General features: G+C 51.4%; 1 long non-coding RNA gene across 1 annotated transcript in view; it reads left to right on the forward strand.

Moving 5' to 3' along the window:
- LOC125612739 overlaps positions 1 to 24,278 on the forward strand; it is a 58,475-nt gene extending 34,197 nt beyond the window's left edge. Inside the window, exons 3-4 of the long non-coding RNA XR_007343216.1 lie at positions 23,533 to 23,638; positions 23,715 to 24,278. This is a non-coding gene — a long non-coding RNA (uncharacterized LOC125612739). The remainder of the gene's footprint in view (positions 1 to 23,532; positions 23,639 to 23,714) is intronic.
- Positions 24,279 to 24,340: the final 62 nt, after the last annotated feature.

Here is a 24,340-nt window from a genome sequence, read left to right on the forward strand (position 1 = left end):
GACAGTGTATACAGAGCCATCAAGACAGCAAGCAGAAAGCAAATGGCGGCTCCCACGGAGTGGATTTTCGACACAGAAACCACAGCCCCGCCAACAATCCCAATCCACAAACTCTCCCTGTATAAAAAATATTCAAAAGAAAAAAGAAAAAAAAAAAAAAGGCGGGGCGCACTGAGCTTTCTTTGCCTCGGGTACTTACAATCCACTGCTGATTACACATTCAGCTTCTCCGCCCGGAGCCAAGCGAAAGAGGAAGCAGATGGGAGCAAAGCGCCCACGGCTCTGAGCACCCAAGCGTCTCTTTTTCGATTTCTTTGTTCTTCCTGCTCCTTGGCAAAGTGGTCCGCTTTTTCTTTGGGGTCGCTGTGACGGCTCCTCTGACCTTAAAGGGTCCGCAGAAAGAGAGCGACATTTTTATTTTAATAAAATCAAATTTGTCTACCATTTCCTTTATGCTGAGCTTCTTTCTCTTGTTTAAGAATTATTTCAATCTTTAAATTTATCAGGATGTTTTCCTAATTTTATTCTAATTATTTGTAGTTTTTTTTTTTTTTTCACATTTAAGTCCATAATCATCAGGGTCTGGCTTCTGATAGGGTAGGCAGGAAACAAGCTGTGGAAATGAGCCAGGTGTATTCACGTGGCCTGGCGGAGCATTCCCTCACATGGACTGGCCACAGTTCATACATTATTGTGTGGGGAGATGTGGAGTGCTGGTCTCTGGACTCTGGGAATGTTGTGTGGATATCTGTGGACACTCTATGTCCCTGGAAATGATTATTCTTACTTCAGGGCCAGGTGAATAGTGCGGCCACGCCCTGTGCTATTGTGCAGGTGGGCTCTGTGTGCAGGTGTGTGTTGGCACGTGCCTGGGAGTGAGATCTTGTTCAACTCTGGTGGGTGATGCCAGTGTTTTCCTGGGTGCTGGCCTGGCTCACATGGACTGTCAGAGCGTGGGAACCCCTCCTCCAGGTCCTTGGCAGAGCTTGGTGCCCTCAGGCTGTTTACAGCTTGCCTTTCCAGGCTGGGAATGCCCGTGGGCTCCTCTTCAGAGCTTCATCATTCTTTGAATATCTTTCCTTCACCACCTGTCTGCCCCATCTTTTCTGATGCATTGCTCACCCGTCTTGGTTCCACGGATACTCTGTGGACACTCTGTGGACACTCTGTGGTCTCTGTGGACTCTCTATGGATGTTTTGAAGACATTCTATGGTCTCTCTGAACTCTCTATGGATGTTCTGTGGACACTCTATGATCTCTGTGGACACTCTGTGGACACTCTGGATGCTCTGTGAACACTCTGTGGTCCCTGGAAATGATGTGGACTCTCTGTGGATGCTCTGTGGATGTTCTGTGGACTCTCTGAGGACGTTCTGTAGACACTCTGTGAATGTACTGTGGACATCCTGGACTCTGTAGATACTCTGTGGACATGCTGTGGTCCCTGGAAATGCTGTGGATGTTCTGTGGTTGTACTGTGGACACTCTGGACTCTGTGAATGTTCTGTGGATACTCTGTGGACACTCTATGGTCCCTGGAAATGGTTTGAACTCTCTGTGGATGCTCTGTGGAGGCTCTGTGGACACTCTGGGCACTCTGTGGATGCTCTGTGGACATTATGGTCTCTGTAGATGCTCTGTGGACACGCTGTGGTCCCTGGAAACAATGTGGACTCTCTGTGGATGTTCTGTGGACCCTCTGTGGATGTTCTGTGGACCCTCTGTGGATGTACTGTGGACACTCTGGACTCTGTGAATGCTCTGTGGACACTGTGGATGCTTTACCAACCTGGCTTCTGCTGTTGGAAACAGCCTACTTCCTTCCCTGCTCTGTAGGGCCAGTCCCTGCTGGCCCAGCATCTGCCGGGGTCATCTCTGTCAGCTCTGTTCTGGTCACTCCATTCTGCTCCCGTGGGCTGTGCCTCCAGTGTGGGTGCAGTTGTTTAACTAGTTCAATTCGTGACCACTCTGGGTGGCAGGCAGAACAGCAACCTAGATTGTTTCCCTGTCGACACTGCCTTTCATGTTCTGGGTCCCTGGGCTTCTCACTTAAATTTTACAGTAAACTTGTAAGTTTAAGAGCAATTTTGTAATTTTGAATAAATTTGTGAAAAGTTGACATTTTACAATATTAAGTCTTTATAACCTGATCAATATGACTAATTTCTGTGTTTATTCAGGATTTCCTTAGTTTCTCTTAATTTTTTTTCTTTTTCTGCAGAGAGATTGTGTGTGTTGTTTGATTCCTTCCTGGGTATTTGATATATTGGATGATATCGTGAATGGTGCATTTATAAAGCGTATTTTTAAATTTTGATGGGGTAAATAGACACAGTTGATTTTCATACAATTAATTTGCATGCAGAAACTTTTGAAAACTCTTCTGTGAACTCCAGTGATTGGTTTGCGTGTTCTCTTGTATTTTATTCACATATAAGTATGTCAACCAAGAAAAATAGCAATTTAACGTCTTACAGTTTAGTTATTGTCACAAATTTTATGAAATCGGGAAACTTGTTAAGTGAGGGCAGCTTCCCTCCAGTTTGCTGAGGTTCACTTTCTGCCACAGTCCCACAGGCTGCCCCTGTTCTCTGAGGCAGTCAGCCTGTGGATCGTGTGTCCTCCACCCAGGACTCTTGCTGACTTGCCACGTCTGCAGTGGACTTCTGGAGTGCCCGCTGTACTCCCCAGTGTCCTTGGTGGAGCTGCTCCACTCATCCTGATCGGCCATTCGCAGATGGACTCTTGGTTCTGCAATTTCACCTTCACAAATTGTTTCCTGCTGTCACTTCTAAGAGCACTCAGTTAACGCTTGTTTAAATTTGATGATATTCACATTCTCCCTTTTCACACATCCATCTTCAATCTCAGAAACTCCTCTGGAATCTTCTTTGCCCTAACATGTCCATCAGAAGTCCACTTGCGCAGACCTGCTGCCCATGAATCCCAGATGTGTGGTTGTCTAAGGTATTGTTGTTTGCGCTGCTTCTCGTGGCTTCCTTGTTTCTGTGTGCTCCTCTAGACTGAGCCCTGTTCTCTCAGCACCTTGGAGACATCACTCCAGCATTCTGGCCGCCATTGCTGCAGTTGGGAAGGAGTGCAAGGGTTATCCCATTGGCCACCATTTCCCTTTCTTTTTAACTGCTTCTGAGACCTCTTTTGACTTTCTGCTCTGGTTGCCCACGTTGTGCCATGATGCAGACCTCCTTCTGTTTATTCCTGGCACCCACCATCTGTGACTGAGGATTGGGCCTCCATGTGCATGGAGGCTGTCGGACATGCGTCTTCAACGCTGACTCTCCCCAGTCTCTGCCTTCCTTCCTGGACTCCCACTGGGTGGGTGATGGCTCTCTCTCTCTCTGTCATGCTTTCGTTTTTTTCCACTTATTTCTATGTTCTACTCTTGATGATTTCTTTAGATCTAGCTTCCCAACCACCCTTTCTCTCTGGGATTGGTTTAATCTGCTGTCTATTCCAGTTCGTTTTAATGTATATCTCATTTTTAAGATTTTTGCAGGGTTCATTTTAAAATCAGCATATTGTCTCTTAATCTTTGCCTGATTCGTGCCTTCCTTTTATTTGTTCAGACTACATACAGTTATTTTGTATTTTGGATATAACATTCTAATACCTGAAGGTTTTTGAATCTGGGTCTGTGGTTTGCTGCTTCTGTTTCCCTGTCTTGTTCACTTACTGACTTGTTTCCTTATACTTAGGACAGTTTGGGAAGGAGTTTGAATGTGCTCCTGCCAGGACCCCGATGGCTTCCTCTGATCTCAACCCTGAGCTCTTGCATCCTGCGGGTAGAGGGTGGCTCCCAGCCTGTGTGGGACTCAGGATTCCCTGTTATTTTTGTTTGGAAGATACCTTTTCTTTCTGTGAGGTCAGCTTGCTCTCCCCTGACTGCCTCTTTCTTTGGGAGCGGCTCATCCACAATGAGTGGTCCCCACCCAGGACCCTGGGTGAAGGGATCACTTCCTCATTTCAGCCTTGACCGTGCACTGCACAGAGACTGGCCATGTTTCAGACAAGGTGAGGTAAAGATCCCCCTGAGTGCAGGGGACCAAAGCAGCGAGAGTCCTGTTATGGCTCGGATGTGAGGTGCTCCCCAAAAGCTCATGCGTGGGACCATGCAAGAAGGTTTGAAGGAGGGTTGTGAGAACCTTAACCCAATCAGTGAGTTAATCCCCCGATGGGGATCAACTGATTGGTGGCTGAAGGCAGGTGGGGTGTGGCTGGGGAGGTGGGCATTGGGGTGTGCCTTTGGGGTATATATTTGTATCTGGTGAGTGGAGTCTCTCTCTGCTTTCTGATCGTCATGTGAGCTGCTCCCTCCACTACACTCTTCCTCCATGATGTCCTGCCTCACCTTGAGTCCTGAGGAATGGAGCTGGATGTCTATGGGCTGAGACTTCTGAAACTGTGAGCCCCCAAATAAACTTTCCCTCCTATAATTGTTCTTGTCAGGTCTTTCAGTCACAGAGGTGGAAAGGATGACTCAAACAATCTGGTTCTACCTGGCTGTGATATACCACTTCCAACCCACTGCTGCTCAATGGAAATGAAGCACTCAAACTCCATTTGAGTATGGAGAAGGATTGCGTGAGGGAAGGGGGTATTCTGAGGGATGGAACCAGAACAGATTTAGAAATGAAGCTGAAGTGGCAATTCTGTTTAGACATCTAAGTGAGAACTCACAGGAGGGCGATTCCCTTCATCCAGGCTGGTACTGGTTTTGATGCTGCAGACATTACACCTTTGGCTCCGACGAGGGGTTAGAAGGAGACATCGTCTGCATCAGAGGTTGGACTGGCATATGCATCCCCTTGCTCCGCCTCCACCCTGCAACTGGCAGATGGCTGCAGCCTCAGCCGGGAGGGCAGATCAGTCACCTGCTGAATGGCTTTGGCAGGGAACATCAGCACTGTCATATCCCCAACCTGTCACACCGGAAGGGTATGCCGTGACAGGAAACAGACTCTGCTGCAGAGGGAGGGCGGTGGTGAAGCCTCCATGGACAGGAGTCGAGCGTCACAGAGAGGAGATGGCCCCGGGGGAGGCCATTGCACAACAGCCCAACTTCCTTCAACCCCACTGGTTTGGGGGGACTTTGGGAGGATTCAGGAGCAGGGAGAGCCTTGTGTCAGCGCTATCACACAGGCCTCTGAAGAGGACCCGCCGCCCCTCAGACTCCATTCCACACTACCCTCCACTGCGAGGCGGCATGGTCTGTAGCTCCATTGCCTCAAAATGCCGTTCTCACATGTCCAGTCTGTCCTTTGTATAACTGTTCAGAGTTATCTTCTTGAAGTTCAGGTTGGATGATGTCCAAAATCGTCAAATCTCTCAGAGATCTCTTAAACACTTTCTAAAACCATTTCTTTTCTTTGTTTTTAAGTATCATGACTGAGGTGTATTTTGAGTACTGTGAATTTTACCTTTTCAAATGAACAATTCAATGAGTCTTTGTAAGTCAGGTTCCTGTGCACACGGGGTGCCCGAGGCTGCACTCACCTCTTTCTTTCTTTCTATCTCTGTGTTTTTGGAGTATTTCCTACAGGTTGGACCACACACTGAGCAGATTCTCCTGTCTGGCTTCCTCCCTGTCCACTATGTCCTGGGCCCGCCCATGTTACCTCAAGTGTGTGCGGCTCTTCTCTTTATGGCTGGGTAGTATCCACCGGTCTCCCCACTCACCGGTTGGTGAACTCAGGTTCTTGCTGATTTAGAGGTATCATGAATAACACACCAAAGAATTGTGCAAATGCTTGTGTGCAGAAGCATATTTTCATTTTCCTTGTGTGGATATCTAAGGGTGGGATGGCCGGGTCATCTGGTAAATTTGCATTTCACTTTTTAAGAACTGGACAAACTGTTCCACAGCAGCCGCCATTTTGCTTTCCTAACACCTCCCTTCCCATACCCCCAGGGATCACTGTTCTGCTTCCTATTACTAGAACTTTCTGAAATGGAATAATAATAATAATTCTAGAACTTTCTGGAAATGGAATCACAGAGTACACCTCTTGGCTTGCCTGCCTTCACAGAGCACACTTACCTTGAGATTCACTCACACAGCTGCATGTGTCGATGGTCCCTCACTCTGTGTCACCCTGAGTAGTGTTCATGTGTACCACTGGGTGTTTATCCACTTGCCTCTGGGTGGAAATCCCCCACCTAGGCTTTGCCTGTTACAAACAGGCTGCTGTGAGCATCACGCACAAGTCTTTGCAGGGTCTCCTGCTGTTCACACTCAAGCAAACACCTCCTGGTGGGATTGCAAGGGCAGATGTTAAGTGCTTGCTTAAATGTGGGGAAGCTGACAAAAAGGCCACTGCACAGTGTGACAGGCAGGGAGCCCCAGTTCCCCATACCCTCAACAGCCCTGGTGCAGGTGATCTCAGTGACTCTGCAGGGGCAGCAGGCTGTGGGTCAACTTGTCCTTTCCTAATGACTGACGCTATCAAGGACACTTTTTCTGTGATTACTTGATGTCCATATGCCTTCTTTGGTGAAGAATCTTTGATGAAGTATTTTCTTCTAAAAGATTTAGCTTTTAGGTTCCACACTTATGTCTATGCAACATTTTTAGCTAAATTTTGTGCATGGTGTGAAATAACATCTAACTTTCCTTTTCATATAGAAAATTGGTTGTTTTAGGACCATGTATTGGAGACTATTCTTTACCCACTGACTGTCAGAGGCAGTGTCTATGTTTATTTCTATTTTGTTCGTTTGACATTATCTGTCTATTTGGAAACTATACATTTTTGTGGTTAGGCTTTAAGTTAATTAGCGTTATCTTCCAATGTTGCTCTTCTTTTTCAACATTGTTGTGCATTATTCTAGGTCTTTTTGATTCTGCATGCACTTTAGGACCTGTTCATCAGTTTCAACAACAAGCCTTGATGAGGCTTTACTTGGTGTAGCATCAGATCCCCAAGACAACTGGGGAGAAGCTGACTTGTTAACAGGATTGTGTTTTGGAGTATTTCTTACAGGTTGGACCAGCGCTGGGCAGATTCCTCTGTCTGCTTCCTCCCTGCCCACTATGTCCTGGGCCCGTCCCTGTTATCTGAAGTGTGTGTGGCTCTTCTCTTTATGGCTGGGTAGTATCCACTGGTCTTCCCATTCACGGGTTGGTGAACTCAGGTTCTTGCTGATTCAGGGCTTTGAACGCAGTGTCTGTCTCCATTTAAGTCTAATTTCTCCTTGCAGTATTTGATAGTTTTGATTCACTCACATCTTTGGTTGAATTTCTCTTTTTCATGTTTTTACACTGTCTTAAGTGGCATTGCTTTAGGTTTCCAATGTTTGCTGGGACATAGAAATAGCTTCCTGAACACCGACACTGCACCTGTCCTGATCAGTCCTGGTGGCCTCGGGGTTTCACGGCACTGCTGCCACTGGCAGTCCTGCCGTTGGAGGGTCAAGTCACCTCACTTTGCAGCCTCACGTCTTCTCTTTCTCTCTCTAGCCTGGGTGCCCTGGTGGGAGGTCCAGGGCGAGGCTGAGCACAAAGGGTGGGTGTCCGTCCTCGTGTTGCTCCTGTCTCAGGGAAAACCCTTCGCTCTTTCACTGGGAAGTGTGGTGTCAGGGCTGGGCCTCTTCAGGGTGAGGATCTGTACTTTCTTCCTGTTTGCGGAGAGTTGTCAAGGGGAGCACATACTGGATTTTGTAGATGCTTTATCCATTCAGTTGAGACGATCATATAGCTGTTGATTTTTTTTACTTTGTTAGTAAGGTAAATGACGCTGATTGATTTTCAAATGTTGGATGAGCCCTGCGTTTCTGAAATAAACCAGATGTAGTTGTGATCTGATATTCTTTCAATAAAAGAAAATCTAAGGCAGAGAAATATGGGCCCATTTCACACAGGAAAGTAAAGCTAAGGGCAACAGCTCATTACTCATAGAAACAACAGGGCAACATCTCCAAACCACTGACAGAAAAAACATCAACCTGCAGTTCTGTGCCCAGAGTGTCCTTCGAACCAAAGGCAAGATCAAGACCTCTGCAGAAACGCTGGGGCTGAAGAGGTTTATGTGAGAGGAGGGAGAGAGGAGCGACACGGGCAGACACCCTCATACAAGCGTGGTTTTGACAAAATAAAATCAAATTACATTTAAAAAAATCTATGTATTTGGAAACAAAATAACATACTTTAAAATACCCTGTGGGTCAAAGGAGAAGCCAAAGGGGCAATGAGAAAGCAGTTTGAGCAGAAGTGAAAGCACCTGGTCTCAGGCGTGGGTCCAGCTAAAGCAGGAACTGGAGTGGGAGGTAGAGCACCGGAGGACCTCCTCAGAGAGGAAGGGGCCTCCAATCTAGGACCACGGCATTTTGCTTAAGAAACTAGGAGAGGAGCAGTCATGAAACCTGAAGCCAGCAGAGGACGGGAATCATAAAGATGAAAATAGAAAGTCATGAAAAAGGACACAGAGTGAACAAGACAAAAGCCAGTTCTTCCAGAAGAGAGCATAGTTGATGAACTAATCCAGAAACCAAGAGGCACAATGGCCAGCATCGGAATGAGACTCAGCAAGTATCCCAAGGCCGGCAGGAGGACGCTGTGGGCAGCCTCAGCCTGCACCTTCAGAACCACTGGGGACACGGGCAAGTTCCTGAAGTGTGGAAGAGCTCCCGACACCGCTCCGAAGGCCGACAACCTCCACAGCCCGAATCCATGCAGACCCTGAAACCTCTGCACATGAACCCGCACACACCCCGGACACTCTAGAGCCAGTGGCTCACTAGTGAATCATCCAAACAGTCGAGGAAGATGTGAATCAAGTCACCACGAACACGTTCATGAACTGGGGAGAGTTGGACCCCAATGTCATCTTTGAAGCCAGCATCGTCCTGATTTCGCACGCTTCACCAGAGCCAAACACTGCAGCCCACGTCCCCCATAAAGCAGATAAGCAAAATTGTGGGGGCAAAATGTCAGTGAGTTACCCCACAGGGCTTCTCCCTCCAACCTCACTGTACCCTGGGATGTTTAGCTTCGTTGACCACCGGCCAGTTTAGCAGACTGCAGGGCTCTGAGCCGCTGCTCCCTGCTGCCCCGTCCACCCTCTGCTCCCTCACACTCGGCAGGGTGGGCTGTGCCTCTTGATGCTGACTCTCCCCTCCGGATCTGGTGGTTTCTGCTGCTGTGTCTGCGGTTCCTCCTCCTCCTCGGCACCCTCCGCCTGTCCATGCAGCCTGGACACAGGAGTGTTTGGCTTTAGAATCTGTTTTATTCTTTACTTTGCATCTTTCACATCCCTGAGCGGTGCTGGAGCCCCTGGGACGCATCGGGGTGACTTTTGGAGTCCTGTCTGTTGATGCCGATGCCTTGTGGGACCCATGCTGGTTTCGAGAGTTACCATGTCCCCTTCTTTTGGGCAGGGCTCCCGCTTGTCCATCTGCTGGTCTTTGATTGGATGCTGGCGTTGGGTGTAGGTGCTGGGTATTTTTATGTTCCCCTAAGTATTACTGATTTTTTTTTTTCTGGGGAACAGATAATAGGGAGACCATTTGATTCCTTCAGTCTTGCCTCTGACTTGTGAGGTGGGTGTGGAGCAGTACCCTCTGGCACTCATTATGCCACCCTTGAGACGAGACCTTCCTGAGCACCTCCCCAGTGCCCGTGAATTAGGAGATTTCCCAGTCTGGATGGGGAGGACAAGCACCATTTGTGACCCCATGTGAAGCTGTTTCTAGTCTTCTTGGAGAGTTTTTCTTGTTACCTCACGGGGGCCCCGTGGACTCCCCTAATGTGCTGAATAATCCTGGAATCTTGGGCAGAGCGTCGGGTTTCCCCCTGTGCCCTGTTGGTGCCCTACTTCCAACCCTAGCCGCCTTGGCTCCCCAGAGCCCCTCTGTCTCCATGACTCAGGCTCCACCAGGCCCTGCCCCACCTGGGTCCCTGTCCCCATGTCCTGGCTGGGAGCTCTCACGGCAGCAGGGGCAATCTCAGGGAGGCTCACCTTGCTGATAAAGCCGACCCTCTCAGACCCTGGTCTTCCTCGCCCGATGTCTGGTGCCTTGGAAACAGCTCCTCTGGTTTGTCTGGTCTCCTCTTAGTCTCAGCTGGCACCAGGAATCCTGTCCCTGCCACAACTCCTGGTGGTAGCAGACCTCCCCTCTCCTGACTCCTTACTTAGCCTGACTCCAAGGCCCTCTGTGGTCTGGCTCACTGGGTTTTCCAGTGACTTGACTTCTCATCATCTGCTGCCTTTCTGCTTCTGAGCTTTTATGCACATTGAATTTCCTTCCCAATATCTTCCGGAAACCAGTTAGTGATGCTTCATGGCCCATGTCAACATCTCCATCACAGTCAAAGCTTTCCCATGCACCAAGTACCTACCATGGGTCAGACATGTCCAGGTGCTTGAGATACACATGGTGACCCTTCCCTCCATGTCTCTGACTCCTCAAACTGGCTTAGTTGACAGTGATTGTAACACAGTGTAGGAATCCTGGATTGGTTAATAGGTGATGGTAACACAGTGTAGGGATCCTGGTCTAGTTAATAGGCAACTGTAACACAGTGTGGTGATCCTGGTAAAGTCAATAGGTAATAGTGACATCGTATAGGGATCCTGGTCTGGTTAATAAGTGATGGTAACACAGTGGGGATACTGATCTAGTTAACAGACAACCATAACACAGTGTGGGGATCCTGATAAAGTCAATAGGTTATGGTAACACAGTGTAGGGATCCTGGTCTAGTTAACAGGCAACTGTAACACAGAGTGGGGATCCTGGTCTGGTTAATAGGTGATGGTAACACAGTGTAGGGATCCTGGATTAGTTAATGGGTGAAGGTAACACAGTGTAGGGATCCTGGTCTAGTTAACAGGCAACTGTAACCGTGTGGGGATCCTGGTCTGGTTAATAGGTGATGGTAACACAGTGGGGATCTGGGTCTAGTTAAGAGGAGACTGTGACACATTGTGGGAGGCACACACTAAGTCTAGTGCCAGTGGTCATGGCAGCAATGATCAGGCAGCCACACTGTGCTGATTTGGGTCATGGATCAGGCACTTTCCATGGTGAGACGTGAAGGACAAGTAGATGTCACGAGAATTAGGGATCCAGGAACTCTGGCACAGAGCAATGTGGCCACATGCCAGGAGCTGGCTGGTCCTGAGGATCAGATGTGAGCAGGAAGGGGGAGTCCTCCAGCCTCCTATGAACCTACTGGTCTTGGGCAGCATGGAGGGCCCAGTGGTTTCAGTCCAGGGCTGATGTGGTCCAACCTGCATGTGCACAACTTCCTCCAACCTTGGTGTGGTTGGGGGGTGACACTGTGGGGCCTGGTCCGTGTGGGAGACCACGGAAGCAGGAGTAGGTCTGTGGCAATGGCTAGAGAAGGGCCTGCACGGTATCACTGTGAGGAGGCTTTGTGGGGCTGGAGGGGACAGCAGCCCTCCAGGATGATGCCCAGGATCTGGAGGGCCAAGGGTGGACACTGGGCCTGCCTTAGACACAGGGAGCCGGGATGTGCGGCTTTGGAGGTAAACTGCTGCTTTGCCGTCTCGGCCATGACCTCCCTCCCTTTCTGTCATTGCTCGCTTCCTGGGTTTCCACCAGTTTCCGCTTCACCCCAGCCATCTCACCTTGCATTGGTTTTGGGGTTGGGTTACTCACCTGCCTCTGTTGGCCTGTGGCTGCCATAGGGAGTGGATCCTGTGTGTCCTTCCTGCATTCCAGGGTGACTGCTGTCCCCAGAACAATGCCTTGTGCACAGTGAATGATTAATAAATTCCAAAGGCTCAAATTAACAAAGGGCTTGCTTTAGTGCGATGTGCTGTATTCATGATTGAATGCTCTTCTGTCGTGAGACGCAGCACTGTGGTGTCCTTTGCTATATTCTTGAGGACTTTGTGGCATGCAATTTTAATTTTGAGATCTAAATAGATGTGTCAATGGCACAGGGTCAGACAAGAAATTCTCAGCTTGACTTTTTTCCCCACTGTCATAACATTTACGATCCTGTGGAGCCATAAATATCTCCCTCAGTAAAGAAAGCGGCCAAGGAGCAGAGCGTGTGGTGTAGCAATGCTGTGGCCCAACATGCACAGCCCAGCCAGCTTCCCTTCAGCCTGATGCTAACCAGAACCGGAGAGCAAGAGGCAGGTCTGCTGTGCACAGTGGAGCTGTGTCCTCCTCCACAGGCCTGCAGCCCGGCCCAGCTGCCCTGCAGACGCTCGGCTGAGCGCTGACTGGAATCTCAATCTGGGGCCGGGCTGGGAGGCGGTTTCATTAGCCAGGAATGTGCCTGCAGTTTATTGCTCTTGATAGAAGCAGTGCCCAGTGAGACACCTGTTGATCTGCCTGTCAGAACATCAGAGTGGAAATACCAGCACAGGGGGAGAGTCCTCAGCAAGGCCATGGACGGCCCTGGAAAATCAATGCCACACACACACAGGTGTGTCTGGAGGGCTGCTTTTAGCAGGAGAGGCGTGGGCTCTGGCCCAAATTTCAGATCTCAGAAGCAACATTTCTTTTTAAATAACTGGATCTAAAACACAGTGTGACTTAAAAAACTACAAATAAAACCATTTGCTTCTTGTTGTGCCAACTCCTGGGGCACTTGCAGGTCCAAGCCTTACCCCAGGGACAGAGCTTCCCAGGTTCCCTCGCAGGCCCTCCCCAGACTCCCCTACCATGCTGTTGGATGCCACCCAGGCAAGACTGGTGTACGCTCAGCAGGCATGGTGGCCCCTGTCTCAAAATTAAAAAAAATATATTAAAAAGGTGGATAGGGACAGAGCTCAGTGGTAAAGTGCCTCTGGGTTCAATCCCTGGTACCAAAAAAAAAAAAAAAAGAAAGAAAGGAAAAAAAAAAAAGACCTTCATACTCCTGACAGTGCTGTTTGCAGCCTGCTGTAGTTTGAAGCCTACATGTACTAAGGCTTGGTCCCCATTGGGAGATAGCCAGGGCCATTGGGAGGTAGCAGGACCTCTAAGAAGTGGGGTCTGGTGGGAGGACTTTGGTTTCTAGGGACATGGCCTTGAAGGGGACCTGGGGCCTGGTCCCCTCTTCCTGGCATGAAGTGGGGATTCCTGTTGCCCCCACTCCCACACCATGCTGTGCCTCCTCGCCGTGGGCCCAGAGCAGCAGGGCCCCTGACCTGGGAGGGGCCTCTGAAACGGAGCTCAGCAGACCTTTCTCTACAAGCTGGTTCTTCAGATATCATGGTAGTGCCAGAAAGCTGACCACTGCCCAAACTTGAGGGAAGCCGAATGTTTCCCTGATCTCCAGAACGTCCCCTGCCCCCATCTTTGATCCCCGTAACTTAACCGACAACAGACATCAAGACACTGTGAGATTTTTGGCAGAGGGAGAAGCACCCTGCTAAGACTCATGTTGATTTTATTTCTGCTCCCCCACTGCCTCTCCACTGGTGGGCTCCCCTTGGTTACTTCTTCCTCCTCCGAGTTTCTCCTCTCCGGTTTTGGAAGACTTCCTTCATTAAACTCAGTGAGCCATCTGCAGTTGCGTACTGGGCCTGGGGCTGGCTGCTGCCTTGACCACCTCATCACACCCTCTGGGGTGAGTCTCTGCCCTGGGGGGACCTTCTCTCTCTGGAACCGTGGAACTCCAGCACCTTCCGGAAGCTCTTTTGTGCACTAGAATCTTTACCCCAAGTGGTTTAGATTGTGTGATGCTCAAGAAAATCTTCTTTGTTTGTCCAATTGCCAGGGGATGTCCCCAGCTCTCCTAACCAGTGGCCTGTCTGCCACATACTTTGAAAAGCCACGCCTGTCAGGCTTGAGAGTCTCCCACATCGTGAGCTCCTGGATCTGGGTCCTGGGCTGCCTGCTTTTTGCGTCGTGGTGTGTGCTGTGAGGCCGTCCAGGTCTCAGTCTGCACAGCTGCTCCTCTGGAAAGCCTCCCGGGCTGCCCAGCCAGGACAGCCCTGTTCTCTCCACCTTGCTTGACTTTCCTCACAGCATTAGCCACACTTGGGACTCTCCTGCCTTTCATGGGATTTTGTATTTATCACTGATCATCCTTCTGCTCTCTGAAGATAAGCCCCAGGCTTCATCCCAGTACCACAACAGTGCTTGCATATGGTGGCCACCAAATGATGACATGTTCCTTGAATGAGTTCGAATGGCTTTAACTACTGTGCTTTTAGAACATACACACACACACAGAAACACACACACACGTGCACACACATTTGTGCATATGTATGTGTATCTATTTTCAGGGCTGGGTTTGAACCCAAGACCTCGTATATGCTACAGAGCTCAGCTCTACCACTGAGCTACACTCCAACCAGAATATGTCCTTAATATCTTTATGGTTGAATATCTCAGAGTATTGAAAATCTATTCTATTCTCCCTGAGCTATGAAAGGAGGGAGCTGGCTCTCAAAAGCCTGGGTCTCCACGCTCCACCCTCTGCTTCCTTGCTGGGCACCAGTGCTCTCTGCCCTGGCGCCCTCAGCCCTGGTGCCCTCAGCCCTGGCTCCCTCAGCCCTGGCGCCCTCAGCCCTGGCTCCCTCAGCCCAGGCGCCCTTAGCCCTGGCTGGGTGTGCCCACCACCCTGTCCCCTGCTCTGGTCTCCAGCACACAGGTCCTTCCTGCCTCTGAGCTCGATGTTCTCCTTTCTGTGCTCTTTTCTTTCTTTAAACTTGAAGGACGTACTGACACAGGGTGGCAGCTGCTCTCCTTCATTGGGAAATGAGTAAGGCGATCCTGCCATCACCTCCACCTGGGCTCAGGCTGGGACTCTGCCCAGGTCCCAAGTCCCTGCTGCACCCGTGCCCCGGGCCACTCTCTTTTATTTATTTATTTATTTTAAAGGAGAGAGTGGGGGGGGGGGAGAGAGAAAGAATTTTAATATTTATTTTTTAGTTTTCGGCGGACACAACATCTTTGTTTGTATGTGGTGCTGAGGATCGAACCCGGGCCGCATGCATGCCAGGCGAGCGCGCTACCGCTTGAGCCACATCCCCAGCCCCCCTGGGCCACTGTCTTGAGCTTTGCTCTCCTCCTGCCCTGGTTTTCTTTACAGATTTACCATTCAGACTTGCATCTGGTCAACAGAGGTCAGTCGGGCCTGCTCTGAAGGCCATTTCAGTGGAACGATGGGTGTTCACTTGGGTCTGGTGTCTTGCTCAAAATGATGTTTTTGAGACTTATCTCTGCTGTGTGCAGCTGTAGTTTGTCCGTTTTTATTGTGAGACAGTAGAATATTGTGGAAGGACACACAGTCGCAGGGTTTATGATAGACGCCGTGGCTTACAGGTTGGGGAATTGCCAATAGCGCTACTCGCATCCTGCGGTGCGTCTGGGTTGGACGTGCAGGTGCGCCTTCTTCAGGGCACACGTCTCTGTATGTCTGCCGGCTCACGGAGCACGGGCCTCTCTGCCTCACTCAGGTCCACAGAGTTCTGTTGGGCAGCTCGGGCCATCTGTGTTTCCTCAGCAATGACGGAGAGCCAGCTGCTCTGCATCCTCACTCGCGCTGGGCATTGTTGGTATTTTTAGTTTTGATCACACTATTGGTCTGTAGTGAGCCGATCCCTGGCTCCCAGTGAGGTGGCCCCACTTGTCCAGTGATGGTGGTCACTCCCTGGTGTGGAGTGCCTGCTCGGGTCCTATGCATTTTTTAGGACTTTCCTTGATGACTCACAGGAACCCTCTGCACACACACTATCCTCCCTCCAGTCACCGTAGGCACTGCAAAAGTCTCTTCTCAGATTGCCTTTTCTCTTAATTAGTAGTGATTTTAGATGCAATAGCTGCTGTTGATTTCAGTAGCATCAAGTTCATCAGTGTTTCTCGTTATGGTGAGATTTTTAAGTCTGTTTATGAAATCTTCTCCTACCCAAATGCTTGAAAATATTTCCTGTATTTCTAATAATACTTTTATTTGCTCTTCTTTTTGTATTCACGTCTCAAATTCCCAGAGACTGAGGTCTGGGTGTTGTAGGGGGGTGCCGGTCCAGCCTAGGCTGCTCCACATAGGTACCCCATCGCCCCAGCACAAGCTGTGTAAGAGCCAAGTCAGCTGGGTGCGGTGACCATGCCTGTCATCCCAGTGGCCTGGAGGCTAAGACAGGAGGATGGTAAGTTCAAGGCCAGCCTCAGCAACTTAGGAAGGCCCTGACTCAATACAGAAATAAAAATGTCCAGGGATGTAGCTCAGTGGTAGAGCACCCCTGGAATAAATCCCCCACCATACACACGAGGCAGCCTCAGGCCCCTGCACTGTGTTGTAATTCAAGGGTTCATAACCCGTGGGTCTGTTGGGCTCTTTATTCTACAACCCAGGCTCCCTGGACTATGATTGCTTACTAATAAGACTTCCAATCTGGGAAGCCTTCAGCTCTTTCTTCATGTCCTTGAGTCTCAGCAGTGGACTCTGCCCTCCTACCTGCGCTTTGTATTAGCGTGTGACTCCTCAGGTCAAGGTTTGGATGGGCATGCACTGCGTCAGTAGAGACGTTTGGGGAGGATTCTCACCTTCACGTTTCCGTTGATTTAAGGCTTACTCATATTCCTCCACCAGCGTCTCATAAATATTTTGTTGTTTATTTGAAGTCAATGGACCTGACTATTTTTGATGTTATAAATATTATTTTGAAGTATTTGTGTTCTATATTTATATGATGGAGATAGAGAAATTCATTTAATCCTGACACAATGACCTTGAGTAGCCTGAGTCCCCCATTAATCCTGGGCTTCTTCAGTGGAATGTTCTGTATCCCATACGCATAATCACATTTCCTCCAGATGGTCTTCTCCACTGTTCACCATCTAGACTCCGTTCGTCTCTTTCCCCCGCACTCGGCCTGGCTGAACTCTGCGTGTTCTTCAGGTTGGAGCCTGTTTTTCACTTCCGTGGAATAATGTCCTGACCCCCACGTGTCAATCATTCTTCTCACCGTTCCCCTTGATCTTCTTCTTTAATGTTAAACATGAGGCTGGGGTATTTGGGGTGGGGGGTGTACGTCTATCTGATGCTTTGCAGGAGAGAACCACACGAGTGGTGTCCATACATGCATCCCAAACCCAGCAGCGCCCGGCACAGGGCAGAGACAGTGACCCGCCTCTGAATACATAAACCAGTGAGACATTGTCAAACAATGTTTGAAATTCTTTGAAAATTCTCTTTAATAGTCCATTTAGCCCTTTGATTTGAACCTCATTATATTTTTAATTTTGAGGAGCTATAATACAAGAAGAAACCAATGAAGAGATGTAATAATGATGAAATCATATGCACTTAAACAGCATAGACTTAAAATGCAGAGGGCAAACAGTGAGGAGATTGTGAGGAAGAGTCTCAAGTCTCCCTCGAGTCACCAGAGCATGGAGGGGACCTCTTCCTAAGAACCTGACCATCAGGCAAACACTTATAAGATTTTGGTAAAATAGACACCCAAAGTGAGAAATTTGATTGCTAGTACAACTTTCACTCATCACTCAGAAACTAGGAAATAAGAGACTTACACATATTCCAAAGAATTGATATTATACACAGCTTGTTCTCTGTTCCTAGGACAATAAATGAAAGTTGCGCAGATGATTGGACACTAAGCTCTAATTCATGGAAATTATAAGGCATTTACAAACTTTTATCCTGGGCATCCAGAATGAAGCCCAGTGGGCTGTGGGCCCTCAGCAGGGATTGGTCAACAAGATCAACACTAATAGAAACACCGTACAAGGACCTGAGGATGCAGCCAGGTCGCTGCTCAGAAGAAGATGTTAGTAGTAACTCCTTCTAGAAACCAGAGAGGAAGAGTCCTGGTAAAACATGTGGATTAGATACCTGCATTTTCTCTCTTCCCTTCATAAATACCACTAAACTCATTAATGCTAATCCTGCAGCCTTGAGCCAGTAGCCACGAGATGCCATTCTAGTTGAGGAAACCAAGAGCTGATGAGGGTGTGGCGGGGCAGGACACTGCTGATGGGTTACAAATAGCCAAACCGCTTTCAGCGGAGTGTGGCATGGACAGTGGAGCGAGAGGGCGTTCCTGGCAGCTCTGCTCCTAAGCATGTGGAGGCCTAGGAAGACATGCCCAGCACAGCTGATGGCAGTCTTGTGGGTACTGAATCACCATGGGGACAACTCACTCGTCCTCAGACAGCAGTCAGCATCTATGCTGGGGCCATCTATGGTACAAACGTATGGCAGTTAGAATGACTGAACCAGTCAACAGCGCACCACCAGAGGCCTGATAGCCAGACCGCATACCAGTGTGAACAGAAAACACAGTGGTCGGAAGAAATGTCATTTGTGTGCATTTTATAAAAACCCACAGACTGTTGTTTGCAGGTTTGAAGCTATATGTAGTTAAGATATTAAAACCAAACACAAAGCATCAACTCAAAATTCATTAGAAAGACAAGGAAGGGAATGGGTCAGGGAGGCTTCACCGGAGCTGAGAAGTTTTTGTCTTCACTGGCTTTTCTAGGCGGCAGGAACTCACACGCCCCTGTGTCCACACAGATGGAGGTCGATGTGCAGACTCCAGGGAGGCTGGCCTCAGGCTGGGCCAAGGCAGCTGAGCTGTGAGGCTGCCAACAGGGACCCAGCACCTCTGCAGGAAGAGCAGAGTAGTCCCGAGATGGGGACTTGGGGCTATTCCCTTTGTTATGCCAGGAAGGAGACATGACCAGGAGGGGCTGTTTTCTTCAGGTGAGGTGGTCCCCAAGCTGCTGGCAGCTGAGTGGCCTCCTGGTGACTCTGCCAGCATGTGGGGGACTGTCAACGTCTACGCAGGCTGCTCTGGTGAAGTCCCACCAGCTGCATGGCTTAGGAACATGCTCATGCTCTGGGCCTGGGAAGGGCAAAGGCAAGGCCCTGGCTGGTTCCTGCTCACAGGTGGCACCATCTCCTCTTCTCATGTCCACACAAGTAGCAGGACAGCTCTCAAGTCCCCTTCGCCAGGGCACCTACCCACTCATGAGGTGTTCTTTCAAGTTCTCTTTTTCCATATATTATTATTTTTCCAAATATTTAACAATATTAATAAGCATTTACTGAAGGGGGTTGGGGAGGAGGAGGGACGGGGAGGGAGGGGGATAAAGAGAGAGGGAGAGGGAGAGGGAGAGAAGAGAGAGAGAGAGGGAGGGAGGGAAGGGAGAGGGGGAGGGAAGGAGGGGGAGGGGGAGGGGGAGGGAGAGGGAGAGGACACACTCTTACACTCTTGGTCCCGGGAGGGGCAGGTGCTGGGACCCTGGTTCGCTGCGTAGGGCAGTGGTCCTCCAGCCTTCTCACCCAGTGGTCAGGGCTGGAACCTGCTTGTGTCGTGAGGAAGGGTCTAGTGGGCTTTTCCTGGTAGAGTCTCCTTCACCCAAGGTGCCAGAAAATTCTGAAGCCCCACAGCTTCGTCCTGGTGCTTCCTGGTGGCCCAGGAGTCCCATCTCTTTGGCTTCACGATGACTCCAGAGATGAGCTGCCCGGGCAGCTTCTCCCCAGACAGGCTCAGGGCAGGGGCAGGGAAGCCAGGCTCAGCGCAGGCGGAGCACCGGGTGTCCTGCTGCTGTCCTCGGGCTGCAGCCTGAGGCTGCGTGGGAAGAGAGGCTCCGAGTTGGGAAGGACTCCCTGGAGGACTCAGTACTCCCAGTGGCCCCCTTCCTCGGGTCCCTGAGCCTGAGTTCACCTTTGGCAGAATTTTGGAAGGGCCCACACATATCTGTGCTCTTTGTCAAACTATTCATTCCGAGAAACTGAATTCAAGATGCAAAATTCAGCAGATACACAGGGCTCTTCAGCAACACCCAGCCCCTCTCTCCCACCCAGTTTCTCTATAACCCCCTAAAGAGCCTTGAGTGTCACCTGAACAGATGTGGCCTTTGTCCCTGAGAAGTAGAGTACAGGGCATGGGTGGGGGGCACAGAGCGCAGTGGAGTGCCACCAGCAGGTACTGGAGGAGGGACGCGGGGCCGGATGAGAGTGGCCAGGGGCAGGAGGCTGAGTGTGGCCAGGCATCAGGCTCCTCTGTGATCTGCCCGGGGATGAGGGGTGGAGGCCCTGGCCAGGGGCTGCGGGTGGGGATGACTTGGCACTGGAGGGGAGAAGCCCGGCCGCAGGTTGTCGCACGTGAAGCCCACTCTTCCCAGCTACCCAGCAGCACGACATGCGTCCTATCTCGCCTGGCCCTTTGCGTCCTGCAGCACTGAGAACACCTGTGGGGGGCGCTTTCCAGACCTTCCTTCAGGCTCTCTGACCCCAGAGCTGCTGGGAGCCAACAGGCCCGCTGGTTCCTCGGGGAAGACCTGGGTGCAAATGGCCAAGGGAATCCACGGTGTAAGCACAGAGAGGCAAGCTCAGAAGTAGCTGAGGAGGAGACGTCCTTGTAAATGAGGTTATTCAGCGAAGAACAGGGAGGACATCATCCATTTTTGCACTCATCACAATTATGGCTAAATAATCACACGTGTAATTACATAGTTAATATCTGCCTTCTTTTCTGGGCTGCAAATTCCCTGGAACAGGAGCCCAGGTTTGTCTTGTCCAACATTTCATCCCTGACTCGGCCCACTGCCAACATGGAAGACAAATTAAAAATAATAGCAAGTTGTGTTCAATGAAAGGGAAGGTCCGTGCTGGATGATGAGAGAACTTCACGGCCGCTGGAAGTGTCAGGAAGACGTGCTGGAGGGGCCAGCCCTGTCAGTTAGCCTTAAACACACACAGCGAGGCGTGCACATGGGCTTCCTTGGGGGGCGGGCGAGTGCATGAGGGTATGGCTGAGAGCGTGGGGGTCCAGCAGGGGCACAGGGTGCAGGTGAGTGCCAACAGCAGGTACCAGGAGGTTGTGTCCAAAGTCACCCTAAGAGAAGCCAGGAACTCCCAGCCGCCCCGCGATGGGTCTGAACTGCCTGGGAACATGACTCTGGGGCCCTGGGGACAGAGGCCAATTTATGTCCAAGAGGATGTAGCCAAGAGCAGCGGGTCTAGAAGTGCCGGAGATGTCACCAGAGAGGCTGCAGCTGCTCCGGAGACGGGCTGGGTGAGCCCGCGACCTAATGTGAGATCTGGTTCTGCAAATTTGGGTTTCTTGTTCACATTCTGGTCCAACTTGGGAAGAAAGGATGGTGGTGAGTTTTTGGGGAAATGGTGTGAGGAACGGGGGCCAGACACACTAAGGGCAGGTGGGGACAAGCCCAACCAGCAGGGTGCTCCACATGGGGTCATGGGGTCCAGCAGTACAGCCGCCTCCTGCTGGCTGTCCTCAGGGGGAAGAGCCATCCCAAGGAGTGCAGGGCTCTGGGGGAAGGTGCGGGTGTTGTGGGCGTCCCCGGGGGGAAGCAGGGAGAGTCTGAGGTCAGGTGTGGAGGACTGAGCAGGGCAGCACCCAGCAGGTCAGGACGCACAAGAAGGGGGAGGTGGAGCCCACGCTGCTGGAAGGGCTTGTCCTCAGAGCTGCGTGTTCACAGGCCAAGCCAGAGGTCTGTGGGGCTTGAGCCCTTTGCAGCCTGTGCCCCAGGACCCTTGGGCTGTTGCCCACAGTGGCCCAGTTTCTGCCAGGGGCACCCTTCAGGACTGCCCCCATCCCTGGAGCTGTGTTCTTGCTTAGGGGGTGTCCCCTCGTGTTCTGGTGGTCAGGGGTGGGAAGGGACCACCCTGCTGGGGGAAGTTACTAAAGGCCGCTTCCCCCTGGACCATTTGCTTGCATTTCCGGGGAGCACAGAGGACATCCCTGGAAAAGCAGCATGTGCCTTCCTGCATGGGAGGCCCTGTGGCTGGGCACACCGGCTAGAGACAGCTCAGCCACACCAGTGAGCTCCAGTAAGAGCAAGTCGCCAATGAGCACAGAGAGAGGGAAGGGCACTTTACCCCTGACCCCCCTAACCCAGGCTGCAGTACAGGTGTCCCCCCTGTGCTTGGGTCATGTTCTGTGATGTGCAGACAGACAGACAGCCCACTGTGAGCCCCTGAGGCCCTCCATGCCCTGCAGAAAAGCAGCCCTGGTCAACGGCTTTCAGGCACCAAGCTTTGCAGGTCCTTGGCTACAGGACCCCAGTGTGGCCTAGCAATGATAGGGCCCACCCATCTCCACATCCCTGACCAGCACCCTGGGCACCAGGTGAGGTCAGGAGAGCCGTGTGGCTCTCACCTGGTGGCTGGAGTGAAACTGCCCTGGGACTGTGGCTGGAGAGACCCAGCAGGAGCCACCTCCGTTCCCAGGCCATGCTCTGAAGTGGGGACTCAGAGTGAATGGCAGGCACATGTAGACTCACAGAAGAGGCCATGGGTTCCTCGGGGACTGGGCCCTGGGCTCGTCCTGCTCCAGGAACAGAACCCCTGTGCCTTGTCATTCTTCATGGGTCCATTTGCTCATCAGACCCTCAGCACAGGCCGAGGGCCAGTACTAGAGTCCCAGGTACATGTGGGCAGCCACCATGGTTCCCCTAGAAGAAGGTCCCATTGGAGCAGTGGCCTTGGGTGTCACAGATGCTCTTCCTCCAGTCACAAGCACCTCCGATGCTGCCTGCTGCTCCATTTCCTCATGTCCGCCCTGTCTCAGCTGCCAGCAGAGTGCTGAGATGTGGCCCAGCAATGCCTCGCCCTCTCACGGCGGTGGAGGGGGTGACACTCAGTCCTGACTGGAGACACCCTGGCACCTGCACCTGCGTGTCATCCTCGCTTGGGCACCAGTAGGGGAGCTCTGGCCAGCCCTTGCAGGCTGGTGCCAGCTCTGGCCAGCCCTTGCAGGTGGCTGTCACCTCAGGGCTCTCCTTTGTGAATTTGTGTGTTGGGAGATTTGCTTTTTGAAGGTGGTGGACACTCGGGACAGCCTTAGTAAAGGGATAACTCTTTTTGGTCTTCACTGTGGCATGATTCTAGGCAGGGGGAACACAAATTTGGGAGAGGCCTCCCCAAATCTTCAGGCTTTGGCTGCCACCCCAGCTCCCAAACCCCTGGGTCTCCTCCCTGGTGAGATTTCTCACATCTAACAAGGGCAAGAGAGTCACCCCATGAGTCTTGAGCTGCTTGCCCGGCAAGGCCTCTGACCACCCCTAATCTCACCTTGCTCTGAGATCCTGAGGAAGGTGGGAAGCCACAGCCCCCTGGCTGGCCCTCCTGGTGCCCACACTGGCCAGTCGTCTGCCCAGCACTCAACACGGTGTGGAAGACGAGGCTTCCCATTAGACATTCTGCCCTTTTGCCATGATTTAGGCCTAGAACCCTTAGCAGAACAGCAGATAAGACACGGTCTGCAGGGGCGAAGGGACAAGTGGCATGGTGATGTCTCTGTCATCAGCCAGCTGGTCCTGGGTGCTGCGCTGGGCCTGCTCTCGCCTCAGGCTCCTCCTTCCACCACCGCTCCTCTCGCTCCCCATTGCCTCTCCTACAGCCTCAGCCCAGCCTTCTCGAGGACAGCCTTCCCCACCCCTTGGCAGGTGCTGGACAGAGAAGGGAGGTCCCTGCACCTGGCAGGCCAGCTGCCAAGGCCTGGACACCTGGATGTTCATGTCTGGATGCCCCACGGCCACTCTAAACTCATTTCCACGGTGAGGGAAAGGCGGGTACAGCAACAATGCACTTGTAATTACAGGAGGAACGTAGGCTTTCCTACAAAGAACAGCATATCTCACTGCAAAAAGAAAAATACAGAGAATAGAGGACAATTGGTGGAATTTACAACAACGCCCCCATTCGAGGTGAGAACTGCTGACGCTGGGCGTTTCCCTTCCCTCCCTTCCTGTGTGCAGGATGTGATTCTGGAATTTTTTGCAGGTCATCAGAAGGATTGTCACACGTTGCTGTCACACTCACCAGAGCCACTGTCCCAGGATGTGTGTGTGTTACTGAGCCACTCTCCAGGGCCACGCACTCATGCTGTCCTGGCTTTCCCAGGAGAGATCTTGTCTTGTGTGTCTCGTGTCTTGTCTGTCTGTCTGCCCTGGCATGCTGGCAGGGCGAGGCCTGGAAACAGGAGGTGTGCACCTGGGGTCCAGGGCCTCAGCGGGAGTCCCAGCTCCCCACCACGGGCGTGTGGCTTATGAAGTCACCAATGCCACTTTCCAGCTCAGCAAGGTGCAGATATCTGTGGTGAGGCCCTATCAGGGGGGAGGCCTCCCCTGGGCCGGGACAGTGAGGAGTTCGGCCACCAGACCACATGCCCAGCACATTGGCTGGTGTCAGGCTATTGTGGCAATAGAGTCCTTGTCCATGTGACTACTGGCTTCCGGGCGAGGCCTAGAGCCAAAGGACGGACCCCAGCCCCAGTGCTCCTGGGGGCTCCCAACAGAGTTCTCTTTACTTTCCAAGGACTGTGCCAGGCTGCCCCTCCCAGCAAGCCCAGCCCACCCTCCCTGCTGTGGGCCAGAGTGGTAGGCAGAGCCTTTCCAGTGTGCTCCCAT

This window comes from Marmota marmota, unplaced genomic scaffold, assembly GCF_001458135.2.
Source record: "Marmota marmota marmota unplaced genomic scaffold, marMar, whole genome shotgun sequence".
Classification (NCBI taxonomy): domain Eukaryota; kingdom Metazoa; phylum Chordata; class Mammalia; order Rodentia; family Sciuridae; genus Marmota; species Marmota marmota.